Source organism: Mauremys reevesii, linkage group 12 (genome assembly GCF_016161935.1).
Source record: "Mauremys reevesii isolate NIE-2019 linkage group 12, ASM1616193v1, whole genome shotgun sequence".
NCBI lineage: Eukaryota > Metazoa > Chordata > Testudines > Geoemydidae > Mauremys > Mauremys reevesii.
This window is the reverse complement of record NC_052634.1, coordinates 44,789,639-44,814,198: the sequence shown is the minus strand read 5'-3', so window position 1 is coordinate 44,814,198 and position 24,560 is coordinate 44,789,639. Positions and strand designations below refer to the sequence as shown.

The window sequence follows — 24,560 nt, the reverse complement described above, 5'->3', positions numbered from 1 at the left end:
GTCACAAATTCTGGGACCCCCTTTATATAATCTTAGCCTTAATCGTTGTTGACTGTCTCTCTCAATCTAGTGATCTGCTCTAGTGCGGATGGGACAGGGAAGACAGACGCTCACCCCCCAGCACAGGTTTGGGCAGCAATGGCTCTTGGGCTATTTCCTGTGCATGCAGAGGATTTGTCCAGGCCGGTGGAGCAGCTCAGCCAGATGAGGAGCTGGAAGAAGGAGACCTGAGCAGCCTGAACATCCCACTTTTTCTCCACAGCCACTGCCTGTCAGCAGGATTCCTCCTCCTCCTCAGTGAGACCAAATCTAAGCACCTAGATAGCTGGTCTGTCCGCTGCACCCCAGTCCCTCATGCCTGAGCCTCCCTGCCAAAGTCCTGCACCTGGCTCAAGAGAATTGTCTCACATCTCGCTGGGAGCTCGACTTCTTGTGCCCAGAGAGTCTCGGCCCCATTCAGTAGAGGACCTGAGAAACACAGTGTCTGCCTTTTCCAAATAAGTGCTTGGAAAGGTTTTGTTCCTGTGACAACGTGGCCTAATGGATAAGGCATCTGACTTCGGATCAGGAGATCGAGGGGTCGAGTCCCTTCGTGGTTGTGCAATTTTACCTTTGTACTGAAAGTCCTGCTCCCTTCAGGGCTGGAACCTGGGTTTGGGGGCGTTCAGGGCTGGCGCACAGCAGCAAAAGCAGAACAGGCCTACGCTGCTGTGTGGGAGGGGAAACCAAGGCACATTGGTGGCTAAATGACAAGACACCTACACGTTAACAGATATTGCTGTCTGCACTCTGTTAGCAATACTACACCCCGACCTGTTTTCAGGCAGCTGGGGACCAGGCACCCCATACCTTGCTAGAACACCCATGTAGGACATCATACATTTAAAGGTACTGAAAGGGGGTGTGACCAGAGACAAGCAGGGATTTTAGGCGTCCCACCTCCACCATGGACAGTGTCCAAGCCTCTGGCAGTAAATTCAGGAGGAGGGTGTAACGTTGCACCCCCTCCCCCTCAGGCCCGCCCTTCGGCATTCCTGGGGAAAGACCAACGTGGCCAACTTGACTTTGGGCCAGTAGGTCAACCAAGAGGGCTGTCTCCTAGGCCTGGCTGCAGCTCAGCTGCAGGACTCCGAGTAAACCCAGCTCCTATCCCTCCCTGTAGGGCTTCAGGCAAGGCCAGCCTGCTGGATCCAGCATCCCCTCTGGTGCGCAAGTCACAACAGCCAGCAGGCAAAAGACCGGCTCTCGCATCATTTGAAAGAGCAAGACAAAGCCTTGAAACTCCAACTTTGAAGCAACAGGTCCCAGAGTCCCCCTGAGATCTGAGCTCAGCTCGCACTAGTCAGTGTTCTGACAGCTGAACTTTACGCCATGGGACCAGACGGTGTCACAGTCTCTAGACACCTGTGACTCTCAGCTGGCAGGTTTGCACTCTGCACTCACAGCTTCTCTGCAGCTGCTCCCGCTCTCTTCTCCCCTCCTGCCCAGCCCTGACTATGAAGCCTGGCCCTGGCCCTCCTTCCTTCAAGTGCCAGGTGGGCAAGAGGAAAAGCACAGAGGCAAGTGCCAAACTTGTGGGACACAGAACGTGTGAAGGCTAACTTAAACTCTTAATTTCCTTAGGGTTTCCCTTCAATATATTTCTATGCTGGTGCGATTTCTGACCATTGCACGTCTATTGTATTTATTACAATAGCACGAGTGACATAGTCTAGGGCAGGAGTCGGCAACCTTTCAGAAGTGGTGTGGCGAGTCTTCATTTATTCACTCTATTTAAGGTTTCGCGTGCCAGTCATACATTTTAACATTTTTAGAAGGTCTCTTTCTATAAGTCTCTAATATATAACTAAACTATTGTTGTATGTAAAGTAAATAAGGTTTTTAAAATGTTTAAGAAGCTTAATTTAAAATTAAAGTAAAATGCAGAACCCCCCCAGACTGGTGGCCAGGACCTGGGCAGTGTGAGTGCCACTGAAAATCAGCTCACATGCCACCTTCGGCACGCGTGCCATAGATTGCCTACCCCTGGTCTAGGGGCTTGGCTACACTTGCAAGTTAGAGCTCATTAAAGCAGCCCCGGGTGCCCTAACTCCTGAGGTGTCCACACTGGCAAGGCACATGGAGCACCTGGGCTCTGCAGCTGGAGCACTCCTGGTAATCCACCTCCATGAGAAGCATAAAGCTCGCTGAGCCCTGCTGAAATGCCCGGGTGTCAGGGTGGATGACATGTTGCATTACTGCACTGTGATTGCCTTCAGGAAACATCCCATAATCCCATGAAGTCAAGTGCCCACTCTGGTCACTGTTTTGAAATCGGCTGCAGGCATGCGGATATCACCTTTCAAAGCTCCGTTTCTGACAGCCGGCTGCTTATCTGCTCCGGGACAAAGCAACCATTCGTGTGGTATGCTGCTGCTGTGTGTGTGTTTGGGGGTGGGGGTGGCTGCTGTCCGAACACACAAGACAGCATGCTGACACACTCTCAGCCCCCCAAACACACTGTCTCTCCCCCCACGTACACACAACACACTCCCTGTCACACTCCACCCCCGTCCTCCATTTGAAAAGCACGTTGCAGCCACTTGCACACTGGGATAGTTACCACAATGCACTGCTCTCTGTGGCATTGCCAGAGCTGCTAATGTGCGCTTGCAGCTGTCAGTGTGAACACACGGCAGCGGTTTCCCTGCTGTGGTTTAACTCCCAGCGCTCTACCTCTGCAAGTGTAGCCAAGCCCTAAATTTGCCAGACCAACCGAACTCAGTAACTGCCCCCCCTCCACCATGTGCAGTGAGTAGGGGCACAGTGAAGCACACACCACACTTGCTGGCTCCGCCTTGTGCATGCTGGGGTGGCCACCTCCCCGTTGATGAGACTGGTCCCACCATCTCCGCGGAGCTCCAGTCTGCCCTGCTGCCATCCCTGTCTGTGTTGTCTTCTCTAGCAGTTGACTGGAAGGTGAGCACTGGCCGCATGCCATGTAGCCATGTTGTCTCCAAGGGCGAAAGCAGGAGGAATGGTGCCTTCATAGCCCACCCAATATTCCATAACCTGGTTAAGGAAAATATTTCTCAATGAACTCTCAGTAAAAGATCAGTAGCAGCCAGTGTCCGCATCAGTCTATGAGCATTGGTATTTTCTTGAAATTTGTCAGACCAACCTATGTAACACCTAACACACATTTGAAGTTCTTCTTTTCACACTGTTGCTCATTCTCAGGTTCTGCTTTGTCTCCAGACAGATCCATTCTCTTTCAGGACAGCCTTGCTCTTTCTGTCTGTTTCACTCACTGAGGTGTCGGAGTAAACACTCCCCTTCCTTCTATTCTCAGACAAACACTAGTATTAAGTGTTTGCTACTGATGGGTCTAGAAAGCATTTGTCAAGTGGAAGATGCTGTTTCTGGGGGATTGCTCTGAAGATCCAGTACTTTGGGTTCAAATGTCTCCCAGCTTCCTTGGGGAAAATAACACCAAGGCTTTGTTGCAATATACAAGAAGAAAGGAGTTTTTCCACCCCAGATGGGACTTGAACCCACAATCTCTAGCTTAGGAAGCCAATGCCTTATCCATTAGGCCACTGAAGAGCAGCAAAAGGAGGGATGGAAATTCCCTCTCAGGATTGCACATTCCTCACATTCACTCAGAAGCCAAATACCCATTTAATGGCCTTACAGAAATGTCTGCATCCCCCCGGCAGCGAGGCAACTGGGCAGGTCCCTGACAGAGCTGAGCACCACCTTTCTGCCAGCCATCTTTAGAGAAGAACCCCACCCTAGAGTCACCCCTGCTTCCTTCAGCACCTCCACGGCTGTGGCTCTGAGTGGCAGTAGGATGATTAGGGGGTGAATCCGGGGCTGGAAGGGGGGTGAGGTCGGCCTGTAAGGAGTAACCAGGTGGGGCAGACCCAGGGGGAGGCTGTGGGCTGCTGGTCAGTTCTTGGGATCCGAGCTCTAGATCAAAGCTGCACAGTGACCTGACACCCAGGGTTATAGGGCCGACATAGTGACCCCCTTACTGGCCTCGGTGACCCCAAACCCTTGTTACTAAGGGCATTGAGGAGTCTCTGTCCCTTAATAACTTCTGGGAGCTCCCCAGCAGGCTGCAGGCGTCAGCCACCTCCTGCCTCACAGGTTAGACTCTTGGCGCTGTGCCAGCCGCCCCCTCGCTTGCAAGCCCAGTGTAAGAAGCAGGAGGCCTGGTGCTGGCAGAAGAGGGTTTTGATTAATTGACCTCTGTGTTATGGGCACAGGACGCTTCCACTCAGTAGCACAGCTCGGGGGGGGGGGGAGCAGGGGGAGCAGCTAAGGGCGCCGGGTTCCTCCGGTGGGGGTGTGGAGCAGCCGTTCGTTTTCCTGTTCGCACTCCTCTGCGATGTGAAAATCGGGGAGGGGAGGCAGAAGCCCCACTTCCCTCCCGAAATGACACCCAGTGGGGGACGCCAGGACAACAGGGTGGGGCGGCAAGTGGTGGCCAGACTCTCACTGCCAGGGTCTAGTCTAGCTCAGGGTCCAGCTCAACTTCCTCCCCGCACCACTGGCCCCCAGTCCCCTTCCACCACCAGGTCAGCCCGGGCACTAGGGCAGGAACAGGGTGAGGCAGCAAGTCAAGCTGAGCAAGGCAGGCAAAAGTGGGTCTTATCTTCATGGGCCGCTCACAATGACGTCCTTTTTGTGTGCAACTGCTGCAAAAACATCCCGGGCAGAGAAGCAACAGGCCAAAAAATTACCACGCAGCTGCCAAAGTAGCTCAGTCAGGAGAGCGTTAGACTGAAGATCTAAAGGTCCCTGCTTCAATCCCAGGCTTTGGCAGGCCCTTTCATCCCTCTTTGTGCAGGGGTGGCTTGTTTTCTGGGAGCACAGTGGTCCCTGCACCCAAGGTGAGTCCCTGAGCTTGGGCTCTGCAGTAGGAAAAGATACTGTGGGCATCTGTCCCTAGTTGGCTGGCCTGACATTTAACAATGAGGGACAGGAGCTGTCTCTCCTAAGTGAGTTACTGGTGGACCCAATATGGCAGGAAGAGAGTGCTAGAGGGGGTGCTGGGCAGTGACAGGCAGGTATAGAGGATGAAAACTCTTCTGTGCAGCTGAGGGAGGGCAGTGCCAGGGAAGGGGCATGTGTGAAAGTGGCCCTGTGGAAGGGAGTTGGGGGCCCAGGAGGAGGCACTTGATGTTCAGTGTCTTGGAGCAGCTGGACTTGGCCATGGTGGGTGTTCAGGAAATGCACATTAACAAGTCTAGGGTAGTTTGATGGGCAGAGGGTGATTGGGGGAAGGGCCCATCTCTCTGGTCCTCCAGGCCAGGGAAGAATGATGGGGTTGGAGTCTTGTTCTTCACATTAGCGGTGGAAGTACAGAAGGGGCTGGAGCTCCGACCAGGGAGGGCATTACTGGTGGCTTTGTGCCCCATGGCACTGGTTACGGCTATATTAGTGTGTATGGTCCCCAGTTAAGGCATGAAAGGAAAGTTCTATGAAGGAACTGGCTCCCTTCTTCTAGACCGCACGGTGTTTGGTGTTGGGGGGAGATTTCAATTGTTGCACCGGCCTGAGGACTGCTGGTCCTGTTTTCCCGACCGTCAGAGGAAACTCTTCTATGATGAGCACTACCTGGCGCAGGTCTGTAGTGAGGTCGGCTTAGAGGACGTGTTTCTCCACAGTGGAACCAGGGGAGGGTGGGCAATAGCCTCCTATTCCTCTGACCCGAGCTCACACCAGCCGCAGAGGGGATACACCTTTCTGCGGGGACAGGCCAGGAGTCGCACTGACCGGATTTTCGTGAAGGAGAGCACGTCGACAGCCCAGTGCAGGGTGGTGCCAATGGACAGTTCGGATCACGCAGCTCTCACCGTGTGCTCAATGTGGGCAATTCCCTGACCCAGGGCAGAGGATATTGGAAGCTGAACATCCAGAGCTTGCAAGATAAAGGAGCAGGGGGCGAGGCCTGACGGTGTTGGCAGAACGGGAAAGCATCAGAGGGTTCTGTGGTTACCAGGGGGATTGGTGGGAGTCGGTGAGGGAGGAGTTGGTGGCTTTGTTCCGGCAGTCGGGCAAACACTACAACATTTAAGAAACCAGTGGTTCCAAGTCCTGCAGCGTCGCCTGTGGGATTTCCACAAGAGCATCCAGGCAGGGGAGCCAGTCAGCGTGTGACTGTACGACCGGACCAAGCGACAGCTGCCCGAGATCCAGGAGATGAGGCTGCAGCTGGCCGATATGAGCGGGAGCATCAAGTGAAGGGAGGAGCAGCTTCCCCTGACATTTTTGCAGCCTGCAGGGAATGGAGACAAAGCAGGGGGATGTGGGGTCTCAGGGTAGGACCCATGGATCCGGTAGTGCAGGACTATAGTCGCTGGAGGAGGAGAGAGAGTCCTGCGAGAGGAAGCCGCTGGTGGGAAGCAATAAATGCAGAGAGCAAACCAGCCAGCTGAGAGTCACAGGGGTCTAGAAAACAAAACAGCAGCAGGTCCCATGGTGTAATGGGCAGCACTTAGGACTTTGAATCCTGGAATCTGAGTTCAAATCTCAGTGGGACCCTGTAGAGATATGTTGCTTTGCTGCAAAGCCCTGGAGCTCAATGTGTTTGGCTACCTTCTCTCAGGGTGAATTAGAGTGAGTTTTTTTCCCCTCACCCAGGGTGACTGATGCCCACTGGAGATAGGTCTTTGGTCTGGCTGGTTCAATGGGCTGGCAGCTATAGGTTGGGGTCCTAGAACTTAACAGTCTGGCTAGAGATTCCTGTGGATTGATCATATGGTTGCTTCTCGCTGCTTCACCTGATGCCCACAACTTCGGTCCCTGCAGCTGCCACACTCTTCCTCTTGCCCACATGGCATTTAAAGGAAGGAGGGCCAGGGCCAGGCTTCATAGTCAGGGCTAGGCAGGAGGGAGGAAGAGTCCCAGGCTGTAGCCCAACACACCTCTCCTCCTCTGGGCACCTAGAGCAGAGGCGGCTGGTGCTGACAGCTCCAAGGGAAGGCTTAAAAGCCACAGAGCAACTGAGGGCAGGGCAAGAGGAAGGGAGAACTATGCCTATGCGTGGCCAGCAGACAGCCACAGAGACACCAGGCCAGCCTGCTCCCTGCCATGCCGAACCCCCACTGAAGGCCACCCACAGACCAGCATTCGTTCTGTGGTCAGCATCACAAGGTGGTTGGAAAGCAGGTGGGGCCTCTGACCGTTCCCACTCAGGGGGCTCCTTTTGGCAGTGGGGCAGGAGATATTTCCCCACAAGAGGCTCTTTCCCAGCTGCTGAGAAGCACAGAAGTACCCGGTGTTTGCTCTTGCCGTGAAAGGGGTTAATACGTTTAGGCGGCCTGGCTAGCTCAGCTGGCAGCACCTCTGGCTCTTACTCTGAAGGTTGAAGTTACAGTTCCCTGTCTGGGTGCTTGGGGCTCCTCCTCAACAATGCAACACACAATCTGCTTAAGCCCCCACCCAGTAACCTGGGGAAACTAACCCTGGCCACTGGGTGCCTCCAAGAGGCGATACTTTCCCCACTCACACGCACTGAGTGTAGAAAAGAAACTTGGAGGAAAAGGAGGAAAATGAGCTTGTATGAACTTGTGAAAACACCACAATCAGGATTCATAACACAACACTATGAGCAAAACACCCGCCCACAGTGCGCTGGGCAGTGGCCTTTTGCCTCGGGCTCCTAAATCCAGACACCAGAAGCTCTTTGGATGTGCCCCTCCCTTCACTGCACCTCACCCACAGCTGCTGCCCTGGGTCAGTGAAACCCAGAGTTCACCTCTCACCTCCTGGAGGGAAAGCCCCTTTCTCCCTCCGCTGTCTGGCCACATTGCCGGTCACTTGCCATTCCCCGTCACCACTCTGCTGGCCACCCTCTCTCCTCTGGGACGTCTTGTGGTCCCACTAGGAGCGGAACTGCCTGTTGGACGAGGGGACCAGGTGGGACAGGCGTTCTGGACAGGCCGTCCTCCCATCAAAGGAGGAAGAGCCTGAGAAGGAGGGCCGGGCAAGAAGCTACAAGCAGGCAAAGAAGCAGAGCAGGCAGGCAGCTCCCCTTAGAGCCAAAGAAGGCACCGGTCCAAGCCCGCCCCAAAAGCAGACTAGAGAGCAGACCAGCTGCAAAAGACCAGGGAAAGCCAAGAACACAAAGAGCCTTATAAGGCCCCAGTAAAGTTTCAGAGCTGAGCTTTGCTTACGAGGAATAACAATGAAGGTGCCCAAAAGTACAGGGCCTGTGGAAAAAGAGTACTCCCAAAGGTACAGAAAAATAACCTGCTTTCCTTAGAGTCTGCTTTGCAGTGCACTAAGCCTAAGCAGCCCACTTTTGGTTGTCTGTTGTTCCAACCAATTGCCAGGGGAGAGCGCGAACGCAGTCCCCAACTACCACAAATTATGCAGTCGAGTTTCCGCATTTGGGGAAATCGCAGGGGTCAGCACACCTGCAGTACAATGGATAAAAGCCTCACCCTAGAAAAACCACCTTCGTGATCATGGTATCTCCCCTGCCAGGTAAGTATGAGTTCCTGCTGCCCGGCCGCCGCCCGCCCTCGCTCGCCCCACACTTATAACAAACGGGGTGGACCGACCGCCGGCCTCGCCCACACCGGCCCCCACTGCCGACAGCTGCCCCGACGCATCCCCCGGAGCCCCTCCCTTCTCCACACCGAGCTCCCGGCGCCAAAGTCGGGCCCTGCCTGGCAGCCTGCATCCGCTCCCACAATGCTGTGCTCGCACACAGATCTGCATACCCGCTCATGCGGCTCCGCCCCTCCGCTCGGGCCCCTCCCCCTGCCCGCCCGGGCCGCCGCTCTTGCCTGCCCTGTAGTGGTAGCCGGGTCCCGTCCCGGGAAGCCAGGCCAGCAGAGAGACGACGTGGCCCACCTGCTGCTGGGGAAAGAGCGCAGCTTGCATTTCGCTTCTCTCTCTTGCTCTCTCTCTCGCCCCACCGGAAGTTGGTCCAATACAAGAATGACCTCCCCTGCCTTGTCTCACGTCAGTTTCTCCTCAGGGCAGAAGGTCGGGCGTTGTCAGCCACTCTCCAGAAACTGGACGGCCACTCGATCCCTTTTGTTACCTGCCAAGTGAGGCTGAGTGCACTGGCAGGCAGCGCCGTTTGAAGAAGTGGAAGATTGGACAAATGACCAGGGAGGAGTATAAAAATATTGCTCAGGCACGCAGGAGTGAAATCAGGAAGGGCAACTCATGCTTGGAGTTGCAGCTAGCAAGAGATGTGAAGAGTAACAACAAGAAGGGTTTCTTCAGGGATGTTAGCAACAAGAAGAAAGTCAAGGAAAGTGTGGGCCCCTTACAGAATGAGGGAGGCGACCTAGTGACAGAGGATGTGGAAAAAGCTAATGTACTCAATGCTTCCCCCCCTCCCCCTTCCCCGTCTTCATGAACAAAATCAGCTCCCAGACTGCTGCACTGGGCAGCACAGCATGGGGAGGAGGTGACCAGCCCTCTGTGGAGAAAGAAGTGCTTCGGGACTATTTAGAAAGCTGGATGAGCACAAATCCATGGGGCCGGATGCGCTGCATCCGAGGGTGCTAAAGGAGTTGGCAGTGCTGCAGGCTCCTTTGGTCAGTTCCCATGCAACTGTGTTGGGGGAAGGGCAGTGACAGCCTGAATTGTTCCTTATCCCGGCAGAGCCAGAGGACTGAAAGCAGCAACATCAAACCCCTGTGTAGCTCACAGGAATGGACATAAACGCTCCCTGGTGTCTGAGGAGATGTTCAGCTTTGCCCTTGGTCAACTACAAGGCTAAAGGGAAAGGAGGTGGCGCCAGGTATAAAGAGTGAAACACGACACATCATAGTTATGCCCATGGTGGCTGCAAAATCTTTTGACGTACTTCTTCTTATCAGCAGTGTATTGTTTTCTCCAGAGCCTAGGCCTTGACCAAGAAATTTGTACTTTGCTAAAATAATCGACTGCCCCTCATGAAGACAATGGACTTGACACCCACTGGGGTGTCCCTACACAGGTACAAGTACTAACAACAGTGGCTGCCTTTTAGCCATAGATTTTAATTAGGGCAATAAATTGATACAAACTCCTGTTAAATCATTTCTCAGCCCGAGTCCTTCACCCACATTCCATAGAGCATTGGGCCACCATGTGGACGTTTCATTTCTGACCTCAGTTTCACACAGAGACAAAATTTCCTTTGCACAGATCCATGAACAGCAAAACCTCCCTGTGTCTCTGGTTTGAGACAGGGCATTCGATGCCAGTGAACCTTTTTCTCCTGCAATGGCGATGGTCAGACAGAGGGGTCATGGCACCTGCATCCCTGCCAGGGAGATATTGGCTCCGCTCTTTCTGCTGCTGTTGTTAGTCCATGAAACATCAAGGGTGGAATGCAAGGCTGAGTTCATGCGCCAGCCCTCTGAAAAATTTCAGTGCCCCAGAGAAATCCTGCCCCCTGCTATTGGAACGATGTGCTGGAGATTTGACTAGGAAAGGGACTGTCTGAATTGTCAGAGTGGGGAATGAACAACAATCTACAGCAATGTCGTTCACACAAACACACTCTCATGCTGCTCCAGCCGGAAGGGAAATGGGCAGGAATTCTCACTGTTCACCCAAGGACACACTTACACTGATGCGCAGCCGTGAGTGTGCTGGGGAAGCTGGTCTGAGCAAACAATTTGAAGTGACAATTCAGTGAGAACAATATCATCATGCAGTAAAATGGACATATGTCAAGTAGTTGTGGCCGAGTGGTTAAGGCGATGGACTAGAAATCCATTGGGGTCTCCCTGTGCAGGTTTGAATCCTGCCAACTACGCAAGTGCTGTGCTGTTGTTGTTGTTATTATTGTAGTCTTAGTGCCTGAGCATCCATAGTGCAAACTGGAGATAAATCTACTTTCACTCTGTCTACACTTAAAACGCTGCTGTGGCGCTGCTATAGCACTTTGGAGTAGACAGTGACTGGAGGATTTTCCCATCCCTGTAATAGCTGCATGGACAGAACAATTCTTCCTTTTCTTTAGCACTATCTAACCCGGGCTTAGGTCACCTTAACTATATGGGTTTGTGGGGGGGGGTCACACCCTGGGAGACATCGCTTTGCCAGTTCAGTGCCCAGCGTACATCAGCCCTTAGGTCCCTCTGGGTATTTCAATGCAGGCACTGACCTGTGAGAGGAAAACATCAGCTCACAAACACAGAGACTGAATTTCCCACATTTAATCTAGCTGCACTTTCCAGAAACTCACAAAATTCAATTCATTCTTGCTAGGACAGAGAAAAAATAAGTGATACTAAGTTTTTGGCTTGATTAAATAAAATTAAGTGTTTAATTGATATAGTAAAAATCTGTACTGATTCCTCTAACTAACACCATAGCGTGAAATAGGAACAGAGACAAATCTTGTCAGTGACGACTAATTTCACAAATGATCTTCCCATTATTAATTTCCACATTGCCCCTATTGGAGGTCTGGGCATTGCCAGTGTCATTGCTCTGCGTTCACCAGAATTGTTCTCGGACATTCGACTTCCTCTGCGGCATGGGGCTCGGGTCACTTGCTGGAGGATTCCCTGCACCTTGAGGTCTTTAAGCCACAATTTGAGGACGTCAATAACTCAGACATAGGTTAGGGGTTTGTTACAGGAGTGGGTGAGTGAGATTCTGTGGCCTGTATTGTGCAGGAGGTCAGACTAGATGATCATAATGGTCCCTTCTGACCTTAAGTCTATGAATCTATGAATCTAGTCCCAAATTTGGAAAACTGTGCAGTTCAGAATGTGAATAGTGACCCCGTCTCCTTCCTGCACCTGCTCTACATTGCTCCACAGCAGCTTCTCTACCTGCAGTCACCCCAGCACTGCAGTGCAGCCGCCCAGGGTTCAGCAGGGGCCCCTGGCAAGGACAGTGGGTGCAGCTAACAGCCCAGTGTGCCTGGCCCTGAGGCAGCTGTAAAAAAACAACACTCCCCCCAGAAGTACAGAGACTGAATTCCTTAACTTTAACATCATGACCCCCTGTACAAAGCCACACGTGTCAATTGTATTTTCACAGGGAGATGCAAAAATCAAGTGACCAATTTTTAAGTTGAGTAAATAAAGTTGAGGAGATAGTTATTAACCTCACAAAAATATACTAAAGATCCCTCAACATAACACCTGAAGGTGAAATATGAACAGAGACAAACCTTGTCAGCAAAGGCTCATTTCCCAAACGATCCTCAAAATGTTACTAATTCCCACCCCTCCTCCACAGGAGCTCTGTGCAGTGTCACTGTTCTGCAGGCAGCTTCCCATTCAATGCTGTTGTGGGACATTCCCAGGCCTGGAAATGTACCAAGGACAGAATTTGAAGAGCAAACCTGGCTCCCCGCACCAGGCGGGATTTGAGTGTTTTGTCCCTGTCACTTAGTCTGTGTCAATAGTACAGACGCCAGGGGCAGGACTCCAGGCTCTGCTTGAGGGATCCTGGCACAGGGGCTGTGGGGGAGAAAGGATTGTAGATTCTGACCTGGAGAGGAGGTAATAAGTGAAGGGGGCATTTTTTATTAGCCCCCTCCTCAGGGTCCCCAGGGCTTGAATTCTACATTCCACAGGCCAAATGAGGGGGTGACACTACTTGGTTAACAAAAACCAGTGCTCCAGGTGAGGTTTGAACTCACAACCTCAGCATAGCTCCTCTCAGCACTGCCCTATAAGTACTGTGCGCTAACCAATTGCGCCACTGGAGCACCTCTTAATTAGGATTCTCTGAGACTCCTAGGTTGATACAGGCGACGGGTGACCCCAAAACATTCTCAGTGGGGCTGAGAGCAGGTAGCGACAAGTGTTGTACTCGGTGGGGTGGATTCTTCTTAAGGGTTCCAGGCCCCATTTGACCCTTTTGTTCTTCCCTGTGTAATAACAGAGCTGGTTAAGACTCAATGGAGAGTCTTGCTGCAGACCAACAGATCTGAAATCACTGATAACCAGCTCTAAGCATTAGTCCTGCTTTGGGACAGTGTCTCTCATGCAAGAAACTGCCCAGTCTGTGCTAGCAGTGAGGCTCCCTCACTAACAGCTGAAATCAGGGAGAGCTGTATGAAGTGCAGGGACCCAGGGGTGCCTGAACAGGGGGGAACAACACCCCAGGTGCCCAGAGGAGGAGAGGTGTGTTGGGCTCCCGCCTGGGACTCTGCCTCCCTCCTGCCTTTCCCTGACTGTGAAGCCTGGCCCCGGCCCTCCTTCCTTTAAGTGCCATGTGGGCAAGAGGAAGAGTGTGACAGCTGCAGGGACCAAAGTTGTGGGCATCAGGTGAAGCAGCGAGAAACAACCATCCTGTCAACCCGCAGGACTCTATAGCCAAACTGTTAAGTTGTGGGACCCCAACCTAGAGCCGCCCATTGAACCAGCCAGACCAGAGACCTATCTCCAGTGGGCATCAGTCACCCAGCAGAAGAGAAAAACCTCACTCTAGTTGACCCTGAAAGAAGGTAGCCAAACACATTGAGCTCCAGGGCTTTGCAGCAAAGCAATGTATCGCCACGAGGTCCCACTGAGATTTGAACTCAGATTCTAGGATTCAGAGTTTTGAGTGCTGCCCATTACACCATGGGACCTGCTGCTGTTTCCTTTTCTAGACCCCTGTGACTCTTGGCTGGTTTGCACTCTGCACTTATTGCTTCCCACCATCAGCTTCCTCTCGCGGGTCTCTCTCTCCTCCTCCAGTGACTGTGGGCCTGCACTACCGGATCCGTGGGTCCTGCCCTGAGTCCCTGCATCCCCCTGCTTTGTCTCCGTTCCATGCAGGCTGCAAAAATGTCAGGGGAGGCCGCCCCTCCCTTCCCTCGGTGCTCCCGCTCATATCAGCCAACTGCAGCCTCATCATCTGGAACAGTGAATGAAGCTGCAAAATAAATGATGTTTAAATGACCTCACTCTATTTTTTACAATTCGGTATTAAGAGGTAATAGATACATATGGACACGAGGCAGGGTCGTTTGGAGGATGAAGCCTTTATGCTTCCATCCCCCCACCACTGTCAAGTTTTAGCCAATTAGGACAAGTCAGCAAATAAGAACAACCTCAGGTCTCAGTAACTGCTGCAGGTAGCAAAGTCCTACAGGGAGCAGTTTCTGGCACTACACCTGCACAGCTCTGCTCCCCGGCTCTTCTTGGGCTCCTGCTCTCTCCTTAGCTCTGCCCCACTCTGGCCCAGGCAGTTCCAGCTCCCACGGAGGATGGGACCCCCTGGCCTGGTGACTCCCTCATTACACTGCCTGGCCTGTCAGTGCGGCTAACTTGGAGCTTTGGCCTCTCCCCATTGCCCCTGGGGACTGTCAGTCTCAGGGGCCTGATTTCCCATTGGCCCTTTCCCCTTCTACTGGGACTGGGAACTAGCCAACCAAAACCCCCACTAAGTTTTAGTAAGGGGCCAACAGGCCTTAACACAAGCCAGCCCCAAGAGAGTCACAAATGTGCAGAGAAGGCAACATGAGCTGGTCCCATGGTGTAATGGGCAGCACTCAGGACTTTGAATCCTGCAATCTGAGTTCAAATCTCAGTGGGACCTTGTGTTAGCTTGTGGTAAAGCCCTGGAGCTCCCAGTGCTCAACTTCCCTGTCTCTTGCTGTGCAAGAACAAGTCTTTCTCCTCCTGTTGGGTGACTCAGCCCTCTGGGTGGGACGGCTGCAGTGGGTTAGGGCTCTAGAACTGGCTACTGACACCTGAGGTTTGGGATTCTCAGGGCTTCACCTGCTGCTCGCAAGTTTGGCACTTGCCTCTGTGCTTTTCCTCTTGCCCACCTGGCACTTGAAGGAAGGAGGGCCAGGGCCAGACTTCATAGTCAGGGCTGGGCAGGATGGAGGAAGAGTCCCAGGCGGGAGCCCAGCACCTCTCCTCCTCCGGGCACCTGGAGCAGAGGCACCTGGTGCTGACAGCTCCAAGGGAAGGTTTAAAAGCCACAGAGCAATGGAAGGTGGGGCAAGAGGAGGGCAGGACCATACCTATGCGTGGCCAGCAGACGGCCACAAAAACACCTGGCCAGGCTGCTCCTGCCATGCCGAACACCCACTGAAGGCCACCCTCAGGCCAGCTGCTGATGCTCTGTGGCCAACATCAGAAGAAGGTAGGAAAGCAGGGCCAGGCCCCCTGATGGGGCGTCTGACCGTTCCCACTCAAGGTGCTCACTTTGGAAGTAGAGCTGCCCATTTTTTTGGCAAATCAGGAATGGCAAAGCCAAGACTGGAAGCACCTGGGACTCATGCCCCAGCCTTTGTGATGCCCACCCCACAACTCTTTCCTGGGGCTCTAGCTGAAGCCAGAGCATTGGCCTGAGTGACCAAGAAGAGGTTCCAGACCTGAAGGGAGCAGGACTTGCAGCACAAAGTGAGCACAACCATGAGGGGACTCAAATCCTGAATCATCCGATCCACAGGGAGATGCCTTATCCTTTAGGCCACATGATGAGGGGGGTCTAAGCTCTTCTTTGGAAAAGCCGGACACTGTGTTTCTCAGGTCATCTACTGAGGGGGCTGAGACGCTCTGGGCACAAGAATCCGAGTTCCCAGCGACACGTGAGACTTAATTCTCTGGAGCCAGGTGCAGGGCTTTGGCAGGGAGGCTCAGGCATGGGGGATTGAGGTGCAGCAGATGGACCGGCTGTCTAGGTGCGGAGATTTAGTCGCACTGAGGCACAGGAGGGAGGAGGAGGAGGAATCCTGCTGACAGGCAGTGGCTGTGCAGAAAAAGAGGAGGGACTTTTTTTGCCTCTCTTTTGCCTGCCTGCTCACTCTTGTGGTGAGCAATGAATATGTTTTCCAACAAGCCCAGGTAGCTCAGTTGGTAGAGCATCAGGCTCTTAATCTGAGGGTCCAGGGTTCAAGCCCCTGTCTGGGTGCTCAGCTTTTAAGTTGCCGCGTGTGCCAGGAGCCAAATTGTGTTCACAGCCACATGCGGATTCCCAGAAGCTGTGGCCATTTCCTGGAAAGGTTCCTTTCCTTAGCAATCAGGAGAGAGGCCACATCCACAGGAGCAGGCCTAGAACACACAGTCTCTGGCTGGCAGGAAGCGCTGTGGGGCCAGGTGCTGAGAAAGCCCAGAGGGGGAGCAGCAGAGATGAGGGGAAGAGAGACAGAGAAGCAATGAGGACAGAGCACAAGTGTACAGGGGGCATCTGGTCTGGCTATTGTGGGGAACTTGCCTGGTTTATACATGACCCTGGTGGAATTGGCCAGGGGAAGGATCTGAGTCCCCACCCCCTTACCCAGAGGCTGCCTGACCTCGAGGACTGTTAGGATACAGATATTCAGGCCTGTCTGCAGAGGCCTGTACTTTATGAATTTAGGTGTATTTTTATCACTTAGCTAGTTATAAAGATATAAAAGAGAGAATAAAAAATCACTGTCTGTCTGTGTAATGGCCTTCTCTTACTGTGACAGTCTGAGGCCTGGTTCTTCGGCTAAGCAGCAAAGGCAGCCATAAGGTGGGAGGTGTATGGTCACATCCTCACATTCCCAACTAGTCACACTGAAATAAGGTGCTATTGGGCTGTTAGGAATACAATCCTGCCCTGATATTCCATCCCCTCCAGAGAAAGGGAAACTTAGTTTGGTAGCATCCTGTCTGGCAAGAACTCACTTATCAATAGACACAGCTGGAAAACCCTTATGTCTGTATAGATGTAGTTGTGAAATCCTCCCTTCTGTATTGTTTTGTATGTTTATTTGCATGGTCTCTGTCTGGGTCTGTGATTGTTTCTGTCTGCTGTATAATTAATTTTGTTGGGTGTAACCAGTGAAGGTGGTGGAATATAACCATGTTACAGTATATCAGGACTGGTTAGTCTAGAGAAGGAGTGAGGGTACCAGGCGGCACAGCGGTCAGGGCCGCGTGGTGAGTGTCCCGCTGAAGCGCTGGCCGCCCCCCTTCTCTCTCCCCCCCGCTCCCTCCCCTTCCCCCCGCCCCCACTAGACCGGGCGCGCACTCTGCAGCACAGGGAGTCCACTGGCTCCGGCCACCCTGTGGATTTTTTTTGTTTGTTTTTCCCCTGCTTTGCCGGCCGTGCCGTGGTCTTGCCCCCAACCCCCTGCTTGGCTGCTCCAGCCCCACCGTTTTGTGTTGTCCCCACCCCACTTTGCTGCTCCAGCCACGTCGTGTCCCTCCCCTCAGCTTTGCTGCTCCAGCCCCACCGTTTTTGTGTTGTCCCCGCCCCACTTTGCTGCTCCAGCTGTGCCGTGTCCCTGCCCCCAGCTTTGCTGCTCCAGCCCCACCGTTTTTGTGTTGTCCCCGCCCCACTTTGCTGCTCCAGCTGTGCCGTGTCCCTGCCCCCAGCTTTGCTGCTCCAGCCCCACTGTTTTGTGTTGTCCTCCGCCACTTTGCCACTCCAGCCACGTCGTGTCCCCCGCTTTGCCGCTTCAGCCGCACCGTATCCCCACACCCCCGCTTTGCTGCTCCACCCGTGCCGTTTTTTCCCCCCCTGTTTTGTTGCTCCGGTGGCCCCACCCCATTTTTTTTTGCTTGGGGTGGCAAAAAAGCCAGAGCCGGCCCTGCCCACACCTGACTCCCTGCCATCTCTACCGGGGCCTGACAAGCTTTACTTGTGTTTGGATTCTGCAAAGCAGAGGAGCAGGTGAGGTTTTCCTTGCAAGCTGTGTGTGAGTCAATCTTTGGCCAGGTCTGCACTACAAAGTTGTTTCAGCAGAATTATATTGCTCAGGTGTGTGAAAAACACACAACGCTCCCTCGGTCAGCAGCTTGTGGCTGGTGCACACACTGCAATGCCACGTCTGGCGACAAAACAGCCCTGTTTTGGTGACAAAATAAAACGACTTCGATGAGAGGTCTAGAGCTTTTTGCAGCAAACTTAAAGTGACAGAGTAGACGCTGCTGTTCATTATATCACCATAACTGGCCTCCTCCAGTATCCCACAATGCCCGCCGTGAACTCGCCTGCCCTGCATTCCTGCTACAGAGCCATGGGCCCCTCCCCTTTCATCGCTCTGGGAAGTTCTCACAGCTGAGCCTGCTGCTCTGCTCTGGCAGCCAGGAGCAAATCACTGCCGTGGATGCTGCTTTCTCCAGCCCTGCGAACACAGAGTAGGGTGGCAGGAACTTCCTTACATTGGGGGAGGCACCGGCATCTGAACTGTGACACCCCCATGACACCCTTTCCCTCCAGGAGGCTCTTACCTTCTAAACAGGGACGGCTGTTTTCTAGTAAAATCACTAAAAGGGAAGGAGAAAACTCGAAAGAGGTTCCTCCTGGCGCTCACATACCTGAACCCAAATACTCTCTCAGTCCTCAGAGAGAGACCTGGAGAAGGAGACTTGCTGAAGCAAAGCCACAGGGGTCTCTGAGGGTTCCCTGTCCCCTCGCCCCTGTCCTGCCTGGCTGATGTCAGCATCTCTCTGTGAGGTCACCACCTCCCCACCACCTTTGACCAATAGTCTGAGGTCCTGCAAAAAGCCTTTGTGATGTCACTGCCACACCCCTCCCTTGCTGGGCTAATGTCCTGCCCCTGGCCAGGCACTTTGGAGGTTTGAGCTACTCCCTGTGGATCACCCCACTCCAGGAGCGTTCGTTCTAGGAAGCAAGCCGGCTAGACAGGAAAACATCAGACACTGCTCCCAATGCTACACTCTGTTTTTCAGAAATTAGTCGACTTTATGGTCAGAAGAGACCATTAGAGCAGCTAATCTGACCCCCTGCATATCACAGGCCTCCTGTATGACACAATAGATACTTTTTGAGCAAACACATTCCAGAAAGGCATCTAGTCTTCATTGAATGACATCAGGAGATGGAGAATCCACCGCTTTCCTTGGTAGCTTGTTCCTGTGGTGAATCATCCTCGCTGTTGAATATTTGTGCCTTAGTTGTAATATGAATTTGTATCTTTTCACCTTCCAGCCATTGGGTCTTGTTATGCCTTTCTCTGCGAGATTCAAGAGCCCTTTCATACCCAATCTTTTCTCTCCATTAAGGCCCTTCAACACTTCAATGAAGTCACTTTTCATTCATGAAGGACCCCCCGCCGCCGAATTGCCACCGAAGACCCAGAGTGGAAGAATCTCCGGAGGCCCGGACCCCACGAGAGTTTTCCAGAGCTCCCGGAGTTAGTGAAGGACCCCGCTCCAGGAGCCCCAAAAAACTCTTGTGGGGGCCCCTGCGGGGACCAGGGCAAATTGCCCCACTTACTCCACCATCTGGGCGGCCCTGATGGGACCTGGAGCTACTGTTATTTCAGAGCTTGCCAAGAGACCTGCTGGATAAAAAGCAGATCCCGCATCCAGTGCTGTCTTGCTGAACGTGCCTCCTCTTGTCACCTTTTGGTCGATCTTTTTTGTTAATGGAGAAGCCCGACTCTGGCTAGCCATACAAATGCTTGCAAAAGAAACGGGTCTTTTTGCTGACAAGTGTAGAAAAGAGGCATCGGATAAACATGGAAACAAGATCAAGGTCGCTGTAACTCATCTTGCATCTGCAGCTCTTGGAGCTACAAGGCACTAAGCACAATATTACCACGGCTGGTCATAGGAGAGTCTCTGTGTGGTGGGATCTGTGGGGTAGAAACCCAAACAGTAGGACTGCTCTGTCCTCTTATTTCTCCAGCCTGGGCTGTATCTTACAATGCTGCACTACTGACAAGCAGCAAAACCCCCTCCATGTGCTGTGATCACTCAGCCAACAACATGCAGCAATGCACCCAACTAAGTAGCATGAATGCTCTATAAGCCACTCCTCAATTATACATAGAGAGACACCAGCATATCTCCCCAGCCCTCAGCCTTGCACCTCAGAAATGTACCATCTTACACTGCTCAAAACCTCTTGAAAAGTGCAAGCTCATTAAAAGAAAGTGAACATGCACCAGCCTTTTTAATCTGAGCAGCTTTCCCAAGCACTTTGGACAATTTCACAAGTCAGTGTAAAACATTAAAATAAGTTTATTAACTACAGAAAGATAGATTGTAAGTGATTATAAGTGTTAGGCAGAGAGGTCAAAGTTGGTTACATAAGAAATGAAAATCGAATCTTAGTGTGACATTCTAGACCTTTGGGGGGGCGTGCTGTAACCAACATATTCCTCATTTTCATATAATCGTGATCTTACATATAAAGCATGACTTGTAAGTTATCAGGGGAAAGGATATGATCTGCTGCAAGTCATTTCTCTACCCATCTATGTAGACCATTCATGCATATGACATTATGAGAATTGTGTAGTGTGGTTGTCACTAGGCTGTAAGTTGGGGGAATCAGCCAGATATTAGCTCCCCAGTGGCAACAGCAAGGAAAGTAACCAATGCCCGGACAGGGTGTCAAACAACCCATCAACAGCCATTGCCCAGCAAGGGAGCTACAACGCAATGACTCACCTGCACGAGGCCACACGAGGGGAATTGCTCAGCCTTGCTTGGAGAGACGCAGTGATGCTCACCTGACTCTGAAGGGGTGGGGGGCAAAGCCAAGAGGGAAGAAAGGACATGATAAAAGGAGAGACATTCACCAGGCTTTTCCTCTCTCTCCAGCTCCACCTACAGACATCACCACACCAAGCAACTGACGCTGATCAAAGGAGAGCCCGGCTGAAATCTGAGCAGCTTTCCCAAGCACTTTGGACAATTTCACAAGTCAGTGTAAAACAAGCAACCAGGCAGCCTGTGGTGAGAAGCATCTAAGTTTGTAAGGGCACTGAAAGGGTTAAGATCAGCTTAGAATGCGTTTTGCTTTTATTTCACAAAAACAGCGAGGAGTCCGGTGGCACCTTAAGGACTAACGGATTTATTTGGGCAAAAGCGTTCGTGGGTAAAAAGCCCACTTCTTCAGATGCCTTGGGTGAAAATTGCAAATACAGGCATAAATATTTTTGGAACATGACATGAAGGAAGTTACCTTACAAGGGGAGAACCAGTGTTGAAGGCCAATTCAGTCAGGGTGGATGTGGTTCACTCCCAATAATTGATGGGGAGGTGTCAATACCAAGAGAGGGAAAAATTGCTTTTATAGTGAGCAAGTCACTCCCAGTCCCTATTCAAGCTCAAATTAATAGTGTTATGTTTGTAAATAAATTGTAACTCTGCAATTTCTCGTTGAAGTCTGTTTTTGAAGTTTTTTGAATGGCCACTTTTAAATGTTAATGAATGTGAATGTGTAAATATGTTCTTAATTATGCAAGTTCCATATAGTCTAGTGGTTATGAGTCCTGGTTTTCACCCAAACAGCCTGGGTTCAATTTCCAGTGAGGAAAAAGTGCCCATCTTTTGCTCAGAGGGAAGAAAGGAATAGAAAGGGATCCTGCCAGCAGGGGAGTTGGACAGTGTTAGGAGAGGATCCCACAGTCCTTCACTCACTCCCTTCAGCATACACACACTCCTTCATATCCTCCCCTCAACACACACCAGGGCTCCCTGCATCCAGGTCACTTCCCCACCTGGGCTGAGCTAAGACATCAGGAGCAGCTGCTCTCCTGCCCTCCCCTTACACAGCCTGCAGGGAAAGTGACCTGGGTGCAGGAAGCCCTGACGTCGCTCCTTGCTCCCCTCTCCCAGCCCCCCAGGGCTGCGTGGGGCGGGGGAGCAGCAGTCCAGTGGGGGGGCGAGCAGCAATGCCAGCTGCTTTGTGAGTCTCGGTCAGGTTCCCCACTTGGGTGCAGGAGGATGCAGGGGTTAGGGGCAAATGGGGCACAGTGCAGGGCTGGGGGCTCAGGAGGGGGCAGGGGTTGGGGTGCGGGGGCAGACGTTAGAATTGAAGGGGTGTAGGGATTAGGGGTGCAGGAGGGGAGAAGGCATTTGGGGCAAAGGGGCACAGTGCAGGGGCTGGGGGCTCAGGAAGGGGCAGGTGTTGAGGTGCAGGAGGCAGGGTTTGGGGTGAAGGGGGTATGCACCATTCAGGGGTTCAGGGTGCAGGAGGGAGGTGCAGGGGGTATGAGTGAAGGGGGCACAGTCCTGGGATTAGGGGCACATGAGGGAGGGGAAGGGGTTGGGGTGAAAGGGCACAGTGCAGGGCTTAGGGGCACAGGAGGGGGCAGGGGTTGGGAGGGGCTGGAGAGGGCCGTAGTTAGGCGCGTAGGGGGAGCCGGTCTTTGGTGCGAAGGGGGCCCAGTGCAGGGGCTGGGGGGAGGGAGGGGGAGGAGCCTGGGGAGCCCATGGGGGACAGAGGGAAGGGGGGGTGCCACACCCATGGGAGCCAGGGGCACCAAAATGCAAGTTTGCCCAGCGTGCCATGTCTCCAAGGCCGGCCCTGCCCACATCCCATCCAAATACTCAGCAGGAAGGGAGGGAGCTCCAGCCAAGCTGTCAGTCATCATCTGTAGGAAGCCAGGAGTGAGATCTGCTGGGGACTGTCCTGAGCTCACAGAGTCTGTGTGGGGAATCCCAGCTGGTTCTCTCAGGCACTGACAGTTTCTGGGTTGATTTCATGTTTCCTCACCTGTCCAGGGACTTCTCAGGATCTCGCTTTCCTCTGAACCCTGGAGATCCAGGACCCACGGCTCTTCCCCTCCTTCCAGCTGGGAGATCACGTAGGGTTTGGAAACTGGAAACCCTGCTCAAGGGAAAGAAAACAAGGGAGGCAGGAGGGTACTTTGCCTACCTCTGGTATAGATGGTGACTAAACTTAAACCTCTGCGAACCAGGAAATGAGAAGTTAATATAAACGCCCCCCCTCCAATGCAACCTTAACTTTGCCCCCAACCCTTAACCCTGCAGCTGGCAAGAACCACTGAGGATGGTTCTGTGTGGCCTGTGCAAAGGTTAACCAACTGCCACAGGGACTCAGGTGTTCAGCTCAATGCAGCAGTAACGGGATGAATTCTATGGTCTGTGGTATAAAGGACGTCAGAGTAGATGACCTAATAGTCATATCTGGCCTTCAAAGCTATGAACCTATAATCGATCTGAGGAAAGACTAAGAGAACGTGCCACTGTCTGTGCTGTGTTCACAGGTGGGAATCCCAGCATCTATCCGCATGTCCTCCAGCTGTGTGCACGGGGCCAGCTGGAGCTGTGACTGGCTGACGGAGGGATGGGTTGGAGCAGCTGGGCAGAGCTGTGCCTGTGCTATGCAGAGAGGTGCATGTGAAACTTGGGGGGCCAATTCTGGCTCAGTTCTGTGCTGAGTGTTGTAGGCTTTGTCAGCAAAGGTGCCCAAGGGCGTGTGCTTGCCATGGGGGTTGTCAGCACCCTGGCAGCGTATGTTCGAGTGATCTGTGGGGCTCAGTGAGGGGTAAGTGAAGCAGTGACTCAAAAGGAAAACTCAGGCTGAGGGCAAAGAGGTGGTAACACTGCGAGTCTCAGCTGGTCTGTGTGCAGGAGGTTCAGTACTGGAGAGCAGACCGGGGGGAGGAAGCTTCTATTTGCTATGACGGAGACGAACCTGAATATTATCTTAGCACAGAGAAGTCGTGAGACTTTCTGCTGTACTGCTCTGTTCCCAGAGCGCTCTGTAACCGGGGAGGGGAGAGGGCTAGTGTGTGTCTCTCTGGCATGTTGGGGTGATGCTGAAACAGGGCAGAGCAGAGGTGGCATTGTGGGGGTGCCATGAACCTTAACTCTTCATTTCCCCTTCTAAGAATGGAGGGGACGGGAATCCTTACCCAGCGAGGTCACAGTCTCATAGTTCTCCTGCATGACGTCTCTGCAGAGGGCTCTCTGAGTGGGGTCCAGCAGAGCCCTCTCTTCCCTGGTGAAATGCACAGCCACCTCCTGGAAGGTCACCGGCCCCTGAAAGAGCAAGAGTCCAACACCTGCTGCCCCACTATTCATGGAGGAAAGGACCCAATCAAATGGAAGCTCTGAGACAGAGACAGTCAGCACAGTCCTATCCCCACACTGCTGAGAGCAGCCAGGGGGGCATCACGGTGAGAGAACAAAGAGAGACCCCTTGTCTCTGCCAGCAGATCCATCACACGGCTACGAGCCAGAGGCTGATCCAGCCCCATGGCAGGAACCCAACACCCTCCCCACTGCCAGCAGCTGGATGTGAGGGGCCAGGACATCTTCCCTACACCTCCCTGGTGGGTGTCCCCTTTCCATGTCACACCAGCCCCTGGCTCGCAGGCTGAGGGGTTCAGCACTGGAAGCCTGGTCAGTTTTCCCAGCCCCACCCAGGGGGTTGCTTTGTCTGTTTCCTGTTTCACAAATTAGGGAATTTTCTCCCCCAACACCCAGGCCTTTGTTCTGAGGAGCTAGGCCCCCGTTAAACAAGTCCCAGGAGGTTTGTCACACTCTGTCCCCCTCCCTCTCCTCACCCAGCGGATTCCCTGCCCCCTCCAGCCCTAACTCCCCAGAAGTTGCCACCTCTTCAGTGTTTACTGCCCCTCCCCCTCCAGCAGGAACCCACCAGCCGCTCCCCAATAACCCGACCTGAGCTGGCTCCACTGCAGCCAGAGAAGCCCCCGCCCGGGCCCGGAGGGGTTAATGTCGGGCTCCCCCCCCCGGCACAGACCCCGCTGGGGAAGCAGCAGCTGCTCCGCTCCCAGCTCCCGATGGAGGCAGCAGCGTCTGGTCTCTCCGGAGCTGCCGGGGGCTGATGCTCCCGGTTCTGTGCGCTCCCGGCTCCTGCCTCCCCCAGCTGCTCCAGCTCCCTCTGCTGAGCCGGGCACCGCAGGGGCGAGGGGGGAGGGGACCGATCTGCCC

General features: G+C 53.2%; 6 non-coding genes and 1 pseudogene across 6 annotated transcripts; 5 read left to right on the top strand and 2 right to left on the bottom strand.

Moving 5' to 3' along the window:
* Positions 1 to 24,560, top strand: part of LOC120375436 — a 648,226-nt pseudogene that overhangs the window by 215,150 nt on the left and 408,516 nt on the right.
* TRNAQ-UUG lies at positions 6,460 to 6,531 on the top strand. The gene has a single exon. It is a non-coding gene; the product is annotated as a tRNA-Gln (tRNA).
* Positions 8,322 to 8,486, bottom strand: LOC120376253. Its single transcript, XR_005587155.1, has one exon. It is a non-coding gene; the product is annotated as a U1 spliceosomal RNA (small nuclear RNA).
* TRNAS-AGA lies at positions 10,678 to 10,759 on the top strand. The gene has a single exon. It is a non-coding gene; the product is annotated as a tRNA-Ser (tRNA).
* TRNAI-UAU lies at positions 12,580 to 12,673 on the bottom strand. Its single transcript has 2 exons — positions 12,636 to 12,673; positions 12,580 to 12,615 (listed from the first exon to the last, which is right to left on the bottom strand). It is a non-coding gene; the product is annotated as a tRNA-Ile (tRNA).
* Positions 14,422 to 14,493, top strand: TRNAQ-UUG. The gene has a single exon. It is a non-coding gene; the product is annotated as a tRNA-Gln (tRNA).
* On the top strand, positions 15,747 to 15,819 carry TRNAK-CUU. The gene has a single exon. It is a non-coding gene; the product is annotated as a tRNA-Lys (tRNA).